Source organism: Cuculus canorus, chromosome 12 (genome assembly GCF_017976375.1).
Source record: "Cuculus canorus isolate bCucCan1 chromosome 12, bCucCan1.pri, whole genome shotgun sequence".
Taxonomy (NCBI): Eukaryota; Metazoa; Chordata; class Aves; order Cuculiformes; family Cuculidae; genus Cuculus; species Cuculus canorus.
Genome location: NC_071412.1, coordinates 9,122,320 through 9,137,757, shown reverse-complemented (window position 1 = coordinate 9,137,757; position 15,438 = coordinate 9,122,320). Strand labels below are relative to the sequence as shown.

Here is a 15,438-nt window from a genome sequence, read left to right as displayed (position 1 = left end):
GATTGCTTTTTGCATTCTTTGCCTTATGTCAGTGCTACCTGCACTAACTTGCATTCACTCTCCCTGTACATGAGTGGAAAAAGTACAGTTCTGCTTCTAATCTCTTAACATGAAATAAATATTGTTATTTTGCTGGTGAAACAGGAGTTCCCTTTGAAGGCTTGAAGAGTTCACCAAGATAAGGTAGGTTTGCACTTTGCCAGAAAAAAATTCCAGTGTCTCTGCAGACAGTGAATGTCTGTGGAGTGGCTGTAGGTTGATAACTGTCAGCCCAGACTCTGGTCTAGGAGCAGGATGTTATGATCGTGTCCCATCGATAGCTAGTGAAGTGTGTGTTTTGATCTGGCAATTAGGTCTTCCTGGTTTTGGTAACAACAGTGTCCCCTGGATTGTTGCAGTCAAACACACAACGAAACTTGAAGCACAAAGATCAGCTTAGAGAAGCGCTGAAGCAAACGGCAAAGGGTCAAGGAATAACTTTTCTTAAGCCATGTTCTCCCATCTGGTTTTGGGTCAAGCTGTGCAGATCAAGTGCTGCAGATACGGGAAAACCATCCTGAGCAGTGACTGAGTTGTCGGGTTGGTTCTAAATCAATTAATTTCGGTTCGCGCCAGAGAGCAGCTCAGGCTTTTCTGACAGACTTTAGTCTGTGACTATCAACAGTCACAGCTTTTGTGCCGCAATGCTCCCCAGGACTTGAGTGCACCAGTAGTCTGGAAGGACTGTTCTGTGTAGCTGGATGCTGCCCCAGTGTATTCCAAGCATCTGCTGGCTCCAAAATCCTTCCTTGATTCTTCCAGGCAGCAGGAGCAAGAAAGAAAGGTTGTGGCTTTTTACCCCAGTTTCTTTTTTTTTTTTTTTTTTTTACCTTTCACTGCACTTAATTAAGTTTCCAGCAGATGGAGGACTGGAGGGAATGTCTGACCTTTTTTTCTCTAGCTGTTGGGAGTGAGCGTAGCAGAGATGGGACCCTCAGGAAGGAGGATGTGGCTTTTGGTGACGCCTGGATGAAGTGTACTGCTTGAGCTCGTGTCGCATGGGAAAGTGTTTTGCCTTCCCTGGTGCAGTTGAGCTTAAACTGTAATTAAATCTGGTGCAAATGAATGGAAAAGTTTTGTAAACCTTGCATGTGGGATAGGGGCAGGGGAACAGGCCATGGCTCTGTTACTGACTGTGAGACCTGGGAAAGAGAGAGAACCATTCCTTTATGCTTTAATTTAAATACTTTGATCCTGTGAAGCCTCCTGTGGCCCTCATATTCTCCTTTTTTCCTCCTGTGTAATTTTTAGTAGACTTGAGTCCTCCTACACTGAAAGAAATGCTTCTGTTCTGGGCCTCTGTTTTACTGGTGCTGTGCAGAGATAACCGTGCATGTTGGAAAAAGCAAACATCCGTCAGGCCCTTAATGTCTGTATGTGCACCTGCAGATTTATTTGGCAATTTAATGTTCTGCTTTGTCCAGGTTTAAATGCTCTAGTAAATTCTGTTGTCTTCCAAGTCAATGTTACGAGGGAAATTGTTTTCTGAGGGAGATGCTCTACAGCCCATTGTTGACCATAGTACTCTGCAAGAAGACACTTGCTAAATAGTTTTTACATCTCTCAGACCCCTTCCACAACCTATTTTTTGAAGCCATTTGTTTGCTCTGGGATTCACAATGACTTTGCTGGAAGTCCCACCAAGTATCCCTGAACAGACTGCTAGAAGGTCTGGCGTTCCCTCAGCCGACACCTTACCCTGCTGTTCTTTTCTGGTTTTAATAAGTTGCTGTGCTTTCACACCTTCTCCCCTGTGAGGACTGGACATTCTGAATACATCAAATACACTTTCCAGGCTAATAAGTATCTTGACTCTGTACTCGACACTGGGAATACCTACATGTGGTAAGGGGTGATCTTACCTCTTATTGTGAAACAAGGATTTCTTCTGTTCCAGTGCCTGTGTTACTTTTGTCTTGGTGTCTCTGTATCTTTCCTTATTTAAGAAAGCTGGACTCTCTCATTGTTGACCGTTATTTGAATCTCCTTACTCTCACTCTTCCCCAGTCCTGTGTGCTGGGTATGAATAACGCTTCCCTGCCCACCACGGAGACAAATACCAGTGCGTGGTTACAAAGGATTTCTTCCAGCAGCCCAGCTGTGCCCCTTCCCCAGCTGGCTCCTTGCCGCAGGCGCAGCTCAGCAGAGGAGCGCTCATCCCAGCAGGGTACCACACGATCACACTCTGGGAGCTTCGTGCAGCAACAAGACTATCAGGGCTTTGGTATTTGCTTTGGTTAATGTGATCTGAAAGTTACATGCGGAGAATGTTCCTCTGACACAGATAGGTCTGCAGTAAAGTGATTACGCTCTGGCTGTGTGTTCCTGAGCTGGGAAACAGCTCTCAACACTCCCTTTCACTTCAGTCAGTGCTCTGTCAATCTGTTCCTGTCTGTCAGCGATGGAGAGACTTGCAGCCCTGTCAGTGATGCTGAACGAAGGTAGTGGTGATACAGGCATGCATGTGTGAGTGGGGTGATCATCACATAAAAATATAGATTGACACAAAATATTGGAGCTAATTGGGCTTTCTTCAGTCCAGAAAGAATTAGTGAGCAATTGTGGTGTTGTGTGTGGCTCAGTGTTTTGCTCCATCCTGAGCAGCAGTGAGGTGCCGGGCTTGTCAAGCAATATTCAGCAGATCTGATAGTGGGTATGTATTTTAAATTAAGTATTGCTTTCCATAAAATTCATCTTACGCTTTCTGCCAGATACTGACTTTTGACCACTTCTGGCAGCAGAATGCTGTGTCATATACACCCTTGGTCTGACCTGGTACGGTTATTTGTACATTTTAGTTCTGTTTCTTTTGATATAAATTACAAGACCAGTAATGCGTGCCAGTCTGAAGTGAGAGCCATATTAAATTACTTAACAGAAGGTGTCCTTGCAGCCCGACTTTATTTTGCACTAGTTGTTTTCTGAGAATCCAAAGTAATAAGTGTTGTTTGGTCTTATAGCTTACAACCTTCACCCATTATTCTATTCCCTTTTTAAACTAAATCATATTAAAATAGGAAAACTTTGAAATAAATTAATCTCTCTTAAGTGTTGCAGAATCCATGAAGAGTATCACTTTCATTGGGATAGTGATATAAAATGCAGCAAGTGAGAGACCTGCGCTCCTGCCTTTACTACCTATGGGTTATGAGACCCTGGTCATTGCCCCCCTCCTTTTAGCTGAGTTTTGTTCCTTAGAGAATGAGATAATGACATAACATGACCTTTGAGCAGTTTAAAATGGAGACTGAAGTATGCAAATTGGGAGCGTTTTTCCTTCAATCTAGATCTACTGCTGTTTTAACTAAGCTTGTTTTTCACTTGTAGAATGTGGAAAATACTGTTCTCAGAAGATTCTAGATTTACAAGGAATCGTGCAGAATAGCCTTTTATGAAGCTTCCTGGGTTGCTTTAAAAAGAAAGTTCATCTGTTCAAGTGAGAACTTTGTACCCCAAAACTAGATCAATTATAGTCACAGTTGTGTAAAATCCTGAAAGCAGGGTTCACTAAGGGAACTTGTAAAAACCTTAATTATGGCAGCACAAAAGGAGGGTTTTATAAAGAAACAAAATTCAGTTTGCTGTCCATAGTGTTCTGCATAAACTCATTGTTAAATATTTGAGCCTATTTGAGTGGTGTGTGTGCTCACTCATGCCTTTGCAGTTGCATGTGAAGCTGTGATGTGCTCTGCTGCTGTCTTCTGTCCGCACCTGCTGTGCACCGTCCTGTCCCCAGCCTGCTCACACCTCTGTTCTGCTGCATCTGCTCAGATCTGTATGCAACACGCACACTCCCCCACCTGGCACTTCCACGTGTGAAATCAGTCACAAATGGTAGCCAACGTTTTGTGATTTTTGGCTGAACTTCTCCAGACACTGCAGTTGTAGATAAATATTGCTATTTACTACACCTAAATTTAGGATTATTAATTATACCAATATAACCTAATTTATATCACCATAAACAGCAGTAATAAATGATGCCAAATGCTAACACTTGATGCTTGCCAACTGTGCCTGTTTCATGAGGGTCCTCCCCTCCCCCCCAAGTTCCCAGAAGTATAAAATTAAAAATGATTGGCCTTGCAAGATCACTGATCAAGCAAGAAGTGGAAGCTCCTAGAGAAATGATCTGGCTTTAAAAAATACTTCATGTGCAGACTGGAGTGTTTATGTATTTTGTGAATGTGTAAATTCGTTTTCCGCTGGCAGAACCCTAACTGACCAATATTGCAGTTCTCTGAGTTCATGTCTCACTCCTGTATTGCTACCATCTTCCTCTTTACTCCTTTTAATGTTTCCTCTTTCTTCTCTCCTGTCTGCCCTTTTCTCCCCTCCCCTCCCTCCTATTGAATCTAAGAAGCCTTTCAATGAAAAGAGCTTGATGCATTTTATACATGAATTGAACCAATCAGTGGAGGTGGGAGCTGGTGAGTCTTTTTTTTGGTAAAGGAAGATGAATTTTTTGGAAGCTGCGTGATTTCTTCAAAGCCATGGGGTAACCATAGTAGCAGTGAGGAAGAGGAAATCCTGATTTGCATTTTGGATTAGAGCCACAGACTATTCTTTATCCGGTTTAAAAACACCCTGTTCCCTCCTGCACCTGCCCTCCCACACCACAGGCTGAGTAAGCTTTCCTGCTACTTGGAGGTAAGACAGATGATATGCTGACTGTCTTGCCTCTCTGTTGATATTCACTCCCACTTTATTTAGGCTGTTTATTCCATCCTTTTTTGCTTATGAGACTTGGTTCACTATGTCCTAAAACCCAGCAGAGAAAAGTTTTAGGTCTTCAACAGTTATTGGAATAGAGAGTTAGAAATGTCCTCCAAAATCCATCTAGAACAGGTTTCCTCTGCACAGTCTCAAAAGTTACAGAGAGAAAAAATTAGTCTCCTGCAACTTATTCTTTGGAACCCAGTCCTTTGGTTTTTTTTGAAGGACACTCAAGAGGAGGAACAGAAGCTCTTTTGTCTCTATACCCAAAATGCACTATATATATATATAATGCTGTTTATATTATGGCTTTTTTTTCCTCTCCTATGGAAACACTTACTTTCCTGCATTGAGATATTGTGTATTCCAGACAATAAGAGGCACAACTGATCAGATACAAGAAAAAAAAGCTAATGGCCAATGTAAGGAATTAACTGATATCCAGAACTGCACGCTCTAGGATTAAAAATAAAGGTAACATCACGCAAAGCTGTACAATGGCAGACATATCTTCTCTCCTCCCCCTCTTTCCCTTTATTTCTTCTCTGTGGTCAAAGGATTGAAGAGGAGTTTAGTTCTCAAAATGTAGACCTGCATAATTAAATTGGTACAATACACTTCACAAACACACTCCAAAGGCTCTCTCCAGAATAGTTAATGTGATGTGTTTCTCTAAGGACAGTGAAGAGATGTGGGAAGGCTGGAAAACAAGTGTTTTTGAACTCTGTCCTTAATCAATGCAGTGGCTGAGTTTATCTCTAGGAGAGAAAGCAGTACAATAGGATAAGGATGCTGCTTTTCTTTGGGAGTTGTATGAATCTGTCCCCCGTGCTGTCTTCAGAAGCCCTGCATCTGAATTGCCACCACCATGCCAAAAGTAGATGCATGTGGAACCCAAGGTATAATCGGACAAAGGAGCACTGTAAAAGATTCAGTCCTTGCTCAGAATGGCTGTTCGCAGAATTGCACGTTGTAAGGTGGCATATTTGCATGCACTGACACTTTCTTCAAGGCCTCAGAGGAGGTGAAAATACTGGTTCTGGAGCCTTGTACTAGCTTGGTATGTGGCTCTGTGAAGCCCGTATGAACTGTTAGCTTCTACTCCGCTTAGGGAAAGTTAGCCTTCCCAGATATTTTCTGCCTTGGTACCTTGTGTGTTGATTCTGTTGTCCTTCACTACAGGGGAGGTGATCCTTGTGCGGTGGTGAAGTAGAGATGGTAAATTAGCACTTCTTGTTGAGCAGCTTCGTCCTCGCAAGAAGGTCAGCGGGAACACTTCGGTGCCTGTCTGCCACCTTTGTTTTTTTTCACTGAAATGGGGCTCATTTGAAGTGGGTGGAAATCACCTCCACCTCTTCAAGGCAAGCACCCTTAGCCTTGTTGCTCTTGACAGCCTTACAGGGTCCTTCTTATCAGAGGTCTATGGATTTGGGAGCTCAGGGTAGCAAATGTGGCTATTGTATGTACAGAGTGAGATAAAATATGGACTACAGTATTCCTCACCTGTCATTTCTGCAAGTTTTTTCTGGGTGGAGCCAGAAGCGGGGTCCAGCCCAACATCATACACTTCTGCGTATCAATCTGTGCTGTGGGAGGTGCCACAATTTCAACCAAGGACTTTTGCCCTATGCTAATGTGACAGACCATCCTTGGCTCTCCTTCTGTGATAAACATTTATCTGCAGACGGCTGCACCCCAGGACTCTCCCTTCTGACAGTGCTTCCAATGTGGTATTGTTTATTCCTTCCTTTATTAGCCAGAGCTGCTGGGCCCCCTGAGTTATTAGATCTATTCACTCATTGTCAGTCTTTCCTCCTTCGTAAATATGCCCCCATACGTCTCTGCTCCTGAGGAATATGTTTTCTCTTCTATTTACAGCTTTTCCCAGGCCCCCACCTCCTCATCGCTTTCTCCACCCAGTGGCCCAATAACAGTCAAGGAGATAAATAAGCTACATAACTCTTCTAGCTAATTTTTTTTTTTTAATGTTGTTGTTGCCCTGCGCGGTAATATATATAATAACAAGGAAACAAATCTTATTACTAAAGTAATTACAATAAATAAAAAGCCAAGAGGGGAGAAGAAGGAAGGGTCTGTCGGGGGAGTGATTGCAGTAGGATTTTTTAAAATTTAATTTACTCGAGATGTTCTCTGCCACTTTGTTGTTACCCTGCTGAGGGGGCTGTGACTAATTAGCAGCCAGCTGTTGTTCTAACACCCTCACATAATTTATTGTGTGGCTGAATCTCTAAACCAGGAGCCTGTGGGATATCATTGTCTGTGGAAGTCAGCGGCAGCCTCATGTCAGTGGCTGGCTTTATTGCTTGGTGCTTTTGTTTCCCAGAAGCTAAATAGCTGAAATTTTGGGTGCTTTACTGTCTTTTTTTTTTTTTTTTATCTTCCAGCATATCCCATGTGTTTCCCAGAATCTGGGCCACAGAGTGCGCTCAATCTGTTGCATTGTAATGGTTTGTCCCAGTGTCCAGCCTAATAACGAACCAACGTAACTGCTCGTTCTGGACAAATTGCCCAGAGAACTGCAGCACTGTCTGTCTGCCTCGGTAGAGAACAAAAAAGACCAAGCAGTACTAAGTCTGGTATGGACAAGTGTCCACAGTTTGTTAGACTCTGAAGTCTGGGATCTAATTCTCCTGCTTGCAGGTTTCTAATGAAAGTACCATATTGTTGCTTGCCAGTAGAATGGAAATTATAATACTCTCTGTCTTCTAAATGGTCATGAAAACTAATTAGTTAATGGCCACATTAAGAACTGGAATGATTGAACGCATTGTCCCTTGTTTCATTAGTTTTCCAGTTGCTGACTGCAAAAGCATGTGTGGTCTTTGCAAAGCTCTGGAACAGTAATGGTATTCCATGAGTTGAGTGCAGCTCCTTTGGTTTTTTCATATGTAATTTATGCTGGTCCCCTGGGAATTTCACAACAAAAAAAGTTGCTTGATTTGGGCTCAATGGAATTACTGTCGTGGACTACTAAACACTTCAGCTTTTAGCCTTGGAAGTTATTTCATTTTAGATAGGTACTACCTTGTATTTTCAAGTTAGCATGAATATTAAATATGGACATGATGTTCCACAGGCTCAGAAAGGAATCATTTTGTTCTGCATTTGTGTCTGTTTTCCTGACTGATAAGGGGAGTTCATAATCAGATGTGTGCACTCCTTTGAAGATATTTTCAGGAGCCAGGAGACTGGTGTACAAAGCTTGCTTTTAGTAAAGTTAATGAGATGATTGAATTATATTATTATTCTTGTTAGCTTGATTGTGTATCATTATCCCTTTTGTTTGTATTATGCTTATTTGAGTCCCCTCAGTGGTGTGTTATGCCCACAACAATTATGCCTGTGCTAGACTCTGCCTAGAGACAGGCAAAGAGCAGCTGGTCCCTTGTTAGGAACTCGTGCGTTAGTGGCACTGCCTGTGCATTAGGTTTGGTGGAAGTGAAAAGGATGCTGGGCTGTTGGTTCTCATGCAGCCTGATCCATCTTCTCAGCTCTAGCCACGTGAAGTTACATCTCTCCTTCAGTATAACATGCTGGGCTAGGGAAAGCATCCTGCTGCAGTGACTTCTACTACCACGTGATGAAACTTTGTGAAGGATACCTCAGTATCAATGTAGGAGTTGGAGAATTGCACTAAAAATCAGGAGTCTCTTTAGATTTTCTTGGAATTTGCAGGAGTTATCTGCAAACTTTGGCGCAACCAGCCACATAGGTAAACCTCAGCTGAATAAAATTATAATTACTGCTAACTAAGATTTTACTTCTTCCTTGATTGAAGTAGGAATAAAATACTGATATCGAAGTTGAATGTTTTGGAGATGAGCTAATGTCATGAGTAAAGGGGCTGTTTTTCTAATGTGTGTCCAGATGAAGTCAGCTTATCCAAGTTAATGCCTATTGGAAGATACAGATTCAGAGCTAGAGCTGTTATTCATATGATGGGAGAAAAAGAAGTCCACAAAATGAAATTGTAAAAACTTCAGTTTTATAGATGCAGTGAAGAATGTCCAATACTTTACAGCAATACCCACATTACCTCGAAAGCTGCAATTTCCTGGGAATGAAGGTTACTGTCTCTTGTAACATACCTTCATATATTACATTGTGTAATAAATCAGGCAGTATTTCTTTTGCCCTAAAACCCGGACATCCCTGGAGTTCCAAGTGACATTTTGTGTTTTATATGACCATTCAGTCTCTCTTAAGTATTAAAATACATCATTTTTTGTGAAATATGCAGAGAAATTCTTTTTGAAAGCCTATGAATAAAAAATCTGGAGCTTAGTTATAGAAGTGTAAAGCTGCTTTTCCATGAGTTTGCTTTTGCTTTAAAAAAAAAAAAAAAAGAAGTTGGATTAGCTCTGTGTTTTGGTTAATGTTGTACTTTAACATTGTTGTTTATTTCTACACTTCTCTCTCACTTTCCCCTCCTCTGTCTTTGAAATCTGTTATTGAAATGTAACAATGAAAGCTGGCAAAGTACTGTGATAGGAGAGGAGGTGTATAATGGCCTTGGGTTGGAGGAAAGGACCGGCAATTGAAAATGGTATTCGTAGAAATGGGACGAAGGTTTATCCACAAAAATAAGGTTCATTCACAGAGGAACAGCTGAAGTTGAGTTGTTCACCTGTGCACATAGCTTATATGATTGCACACACAGCTGGGATAATTACACAGGCAAAATTTGCTCTGGTGATTTCAGCAAATTGTCACCTGAATTTATAAATCCAGCTCAATGTCCCATGGAAGTATTAAGGAGAAGAAAACTAGAAAACTGAGTCAATGTTGAGATGAAAGAGAGTGAGAAATCAAAACCTCTTCTGCAACCTAACAGGCAGCAGGATTAGGAGTCAGGAAAAAGTGCAGCAGTTTTAGTGTTGCAAAGCAGGTCTGAGTCTCGAAGGGACAGAAAAACTAAAGAGCATTTGAAGTCGTATAGCCCGGGCTTGAGCTGTCTGGGGGGAAAAAAAGCAGCACAGGGTGAGACTGGCAGGGAAGAGAGCTCCAGTAATGGTGCATCTTAGTTCTACACTTACTGAAAAATCCTGAAGTTAGCATTTGAACACAGTCTAGCTTAATGATATCATGACCCTGAAAAGGTCTCTCAGGTAACTGTGATGATGTTTTTTTGCATATGAATAGTGATGATTTATGCTGTAAAATTCTATCGAAATCATACTATGTTCAGAATTGTGTAGAGATTAGCAGCTTTTCCACGGCCTTTTAAAACTGTCTTTTTGCATTTCACAAGTGGATGCGTCCTTATATAAAATGGTTATATGTTCCATTACATCCCATGGGACTCGGACTCTCCCTTGTCTGGGGAAGCAGAACACAGAGAACTAGTGACAGTGAACAATACAGTCTAGAACTTAGTTCACCTTTTGGGTTATTTTCACTTGTCTGCCATGAATGACAAGGACTTCAGACATTATTATACTGGTTGTAGAAGAGCTGCTGTGTTCCTCTGTATATTTATTATAGAATGGTAATATGAATATGGATTTATTTCTAAGTATGTACACATAATTCGTAAGTGGGTCAGTACCTTCATGTGATGCTGGTTTTAGTTGGTCTGCTAGTCAGCTGGGTTTTTTTGTGTTTGGGGTTTTTTTTTTGCCTCTGATGCTTTTCTTAAAGCTCTCTTCTCCTGTAAAGTTACCAAGCAATAACAAAGTATGAATCCAAGGTTTTTTTCCATGAACATCCAATGACAACATCTCTAGCAGAAGAGTTTCTTTCTCCGTTTCCTATGTTCCCTCATTTTTCTTCCCAAATGTTCCTAATCTCAGCTTTTGAAGAAGGAAGCCCCAGTTCTCCCGAGGAACACTTGCATCCACTGAGCATTGCCTAAAGCAGAAATTTGGTTCCCAATTATAGTTCTGGTTTATGGTGTCTTCTACCAGTATTAGCAATAACGACACTAATGGAAACTTACTTTTTGAGGTACATTTCCTGTATTCCTTGTCTGTTAGCCAACCAAAGCTCATTAATATGAAAACAAAAAGGAAAAGGTTAAAAAAAAAAGATGATTTTTGTCTTCCTCATAATGGTTATGGCACATAAGAGAATGTAAAGTGCAGAGCAGCTGAATGGTCATAAACTATTTTAATACCATTTAGAAATAAGAAAAGGCAGGGGAAGAGGCTTACATAGCAGCATAGTTTATTGCACTAATCAGTCACTTCTCCAGTGCACTACTGTGGTTTTAAATCCTTGCTTCAGTAACATGAAAAAAAAAAATGGTGGTCTCTCGTTCAAGTCTGTAATAGATTTTGGTCTGTATTTTAGAAATCTCTAGTATTACATTTGAGCTAGCAGTGAATTTGATGCTTAAGTGAATAGAATGTTGGCCAAAGCAGGTCTGGATTATACCTATGATAGCAAAGCAGTAGCGCAAGGTCTGAAAGTGTAGAAGGAGCATGGGAGTTTAAACTATGTTTTACTTGGATATTTTTAGGTGACAATAATAATGTCTTTGTGGTTAGGCTGAGTCCTCTGGAAAGGCAACTGTCACTTTGTGGGTTGAACAATCTGCATTGAATAGCTATGCTGGTTTGCTTGCCTAGTGTCTTGCTGTAAACGCATACAAATGTTGAACATGGGAATTCCAAGAGTGGATGCAGTGGGAGAATTGTTGGTTTCTCTCCTCCAGAACTTGTATGTTACACAAAGAGTGTTTGCTTTGGAAGATCTTCATGTTTGAGAAATATTTTGTCTGGTCTTGTGCACATGCTAGTTTTTAAGCGGAGAAGAGCTGAGTGCTTTAATTCACAGTAATTTCTGTCTCTTCCTTGACATACAGGTGAGGGCACCCTTGAACTGTGCAACTTTTCCTTCTGTCTTTCAGGAGATTTGAAGAGTACGTAACCCTATCCAGCACACAGTCTGTTCTAAATCAAGTAGTGTCCATATCAAAGGGTTTGAGTTTTCAGACTCATAACACGAATGTAGCTGGGAACATGAACAAAAGGGACAATATTAAGAAAAAAACCTTTGCTGCTGTAAACAGCAGAAATAATCTGACTCAAGTATATATTTCCATTAAACAGTTTCTTACCGCAACAAAAGCCCAGCTCAGGGCTGTTATTTGTAATGAACTGGCTTCGCTGGTGTTCATACCTCTCCCTTCTTTATAATAACTGGTATGTGTCAGTTCTGATTGTGTGTACAGATGATGGCAATTTATCTGTTAGATTTTTGTCCCAAAGGGTCTTGAAGTGCTATAACAAACTACTTACTTTACTTTCAGGGGTTGCTTACTGTACCATCTTTGGACTGGTACAAAGTAGCTCTTCTGCAACCTCTGAACCCATTGTCTCTGAATGCTGGGAGCTGCTGGTTTTAACCTGTTGGGCAGGAGTTGTAGCAGCCAAGTCTGAGGCAGCTGTCGCAAACCACAGAGTGACTTGAAAAAAATCACTTTGGTGCAATCAAACACCTTCTGTTAAGTGTTTTTATCCTTAGGAATTTTATTAATCTTTGAGAAACGTGGTAGCTCTGAAACCATGATTTTACTTGCACAGTCTCAAATGGGATGGCTGGTCCCTGAAGAGCATATATCTAGCAAGCACTAATTCTACACAAACTGAGATGTAGATATGATTCTGTCATTGTTAATTCTTGCTTAAACTTGATATGAGCCTAAATAATGAGCTTACTTTGAGGTTTGCCAAAAATTCTGTGGTCCAGACGGTACGGTATTCTATGTATGTAAATGCATATACAATCATGGTAATAGCCATTTTGATCCAGATTGTCAGGATTGAAAGGATGCAGTTGTGCTTGAAAAGTACATATGTATTCGCATGCACAATTACTCAAGTTGGGATTTAGGCATTTAAGTGGCCGTTTGTGCTCTCATTTTCAATTATTATGTTCATCCTGCAGGAATGGATTTGTGCAAATTAGGCACACAAATATGCATATGTTTTGTTGCATTCTATCCTGAAAACATGTTGCCTTAGTTGGACATAAACTTGGATTGATTTATCTTTTTTCCACTTGAAATTTCTATTTTAATCTGAGGGATGTGAACTCTGGTGGCTGAACGGCAGTTCTTCAGCAGCATGTTTTCCTTTTCCAAATGGCTAACTCTTGTAATTGTTTCTGTAATATAAGCTAATATTTCCAGCTAACAGTTATTTAGGGTACTGTCATGGCAAGCTGTAATTCAACCTGGTTGCCTAGCGGTCCAAATAATGACCAAGGCTTGCCCCTAGGTGAATTATTGTTCTTTTGCTTCTTACTTTCCCTTCGTACACATAAACAAGTCTGTCTTCATGCCAGACTCTGAAATACAGAGGAAAGCAGAAGTGAGGTTGTTTGTTCTAAGCTCTATCCTGGCAGCTTCAGGAAGGGAATGGCTTACAAGGGTTTGAAGGCCTTTGAAAGGCTTCTTAGTGTCTTGGCCCATAGTCTTTCTGGAGGCTCTTATTGTGTCACATCTTTTATATGTCTATATAGAGTATCTACTACAAATACTTAACAGAGACGATTAAGAGGTCCGATCTGACTTGGGACTGAAGGAGTATTTAGGCTGGTGCTAAACTGCTGCTCGAAGACCTTGAGCAGTTTGCACCAAAATTAGGATCCCTAGATTCATTCAGTTATAAGACAGCTTATGGAAATAACACTTGTGAAGAAGATTGTGTTTAATATACTTTTGTGATTCTCCTTCAAGAAGGAGTAGGCATTAGGAAAGTAGGCATCAGGAAAGTAGGCATCATAGTAGCAATATGAATGCCACAGGAGTATGAAGTTTCGTCAGTAAACATTTGCTGAGGAAGAAATTAATTTTTAAGTCTCTTCATATTAATAATCCTACTAAGGGTTAGCATAATAAAGGTCTATTAATTAATTTTCAAGCTGTGATTCTTTTGAAAAAAAATTCTATTTTTATGAAATGGACATATACACAGACTGCATGACAATGACAGAATGAAGTGGTAAGTTGTAGGGTTTTTTAAAATCACTTATGATCCAAATCAGCATCTTAATTCTTGGAATTTAATATCATTCACACTAGAGTAGTCTGTGAATCATTTGAAGTAGTATGGAAATTTATCTAACATGGTAAATACTAACAAGAGCAAAATGTGTCTGTGAAATGGTTCATATGAGTTTGGGTCAGGAACTATGATGGAAAGTTTTGTAAATTGCTAAAAGAACATGAAAAGGAATGTTATAACTTTGACTTTCTAAGTGGTGATTCGTAAATACACAGGATGGTGTGGTATGCTCAGTCATGGTATTCTTCAAGGACACTTGGACAAAAAAAGGCCTGTTCTGAACTCACCTGGAAAACCATTGATGCCCAGGTTGTGCTGGGAGTGCTCTGCAGAGATTGGGCTCTGAGCATGCAGGATGAGTCTTGTAAAAGCCAGCTGAGAATCAGAGTCTGACCCTGTTGAATGAATGTTTTGGAAACCAAAAGTGTGGGTGAAGAGTCATGGTCTGAGCTATTTCACACTGGGGGGGTTGGGGAGTGAATGGTAATTCAGGACGTAGTAAGCAAAGAAAGAGATGCGAGTGCTACAGGCTGCTTATGTCTGTGCTCAGGCATCCCAAACACGATGATAAAATCAATTAATCTGAGCCAGGGTTGTGGTCACGCTACATTCCTGTAGACTAATGGCAAAAAAAGCATGGATAGATCATGGTTTGATCGCTATCTGTGCTAACGCTTGGCAGACAGCACAGGAACTAGTGGATTTGTGTTAATGTAGCAGAGCTGAGGCTGAAACAGTGGCTCCAGTCTCCTCTGTTTTGTGTTTTTAGGTGTCATCAAGGAACTGACTTGATGAAATTTTGCGTTAGGGAGTGATTTCTGATTACATTAGGTAGCCCAAAGCAGGACCTCCTGGATAATGTCAAGAGCCTTTACTGGAAATCTTAGCTCCATTTTGTACCCTTGAAGGGAGATGAAAAGATCAGATATGTCTCCATTAGGCAGTTGAGTGCAAGACCCTTATCTGCATTGCTTTAAGCTTGCTATTTTCACATCATCCCATTAGAGAATGTTTTTCCCAAACTGGGAGGGAGATGAGACTCTTGTTAAGTCTCTACTACCCAGTGCTCACAGACTGCCTTTTCTTTTTCCACTTCAAAATGTCACATCAGGTTCCTGATGGAATTAGAGATTATCTTCCTTCTCTGCTAGACCTCTGACTTCTCTCTGATTTTCTTCTACACTGAAGACTTAATTTCTCACATATGTGAGACAGGGTGAAAATTAAACAAACAAGCTGGCAGATAGACAGAATGGTTCTTCATGTCTGGAAAGCTGCAATGAGCTGTGACTTAGGAATTACAGTGCTTCGTATTCAAACTTTTCTTTTTGATGCATTGGGGTGGCACAGGACCTGACAGTGACATATGGAGAAGGCCCTCTTAACAGTATGGAGGCTGTTATGTGATAAATGACACAGTATGTCAAAGGACTTCTGTTATCCATCATGCTGGCTTCCTCTGAGTACGGTCTTGCTAAAAAGAGAAGTAACTACACATGCACTCGGGGGATGCTGTAGGTAGGGTCAATGTTGTCTTCAGAAGGGAAAATACGAAAGCTGGAAAGTGTGTGTTCACATGGGAATTAATAACCTCTGTGTTTTGAGTTCAGAATTTTGAAGTACTTTATGTTCAAACGTTTGAATGTACCCC

At 40.8% G+C, this 15,438-nt stretch overlaps 1 protein-coding gene across 3 annotated transcripts in view; it reads left to right on the top strand.

Moving 5' to 3' along the window:
* AGBL1 (AGBL carboxypeptidase 1) overlaps nucleotides 1-15,438 on the top strand; it is a 285,385-nt gene that overhangs the window by 113,220 nt on the left and 156,727 nt on the right. The gene's annotated exons all lie outside the window — the stretch shown is intronic.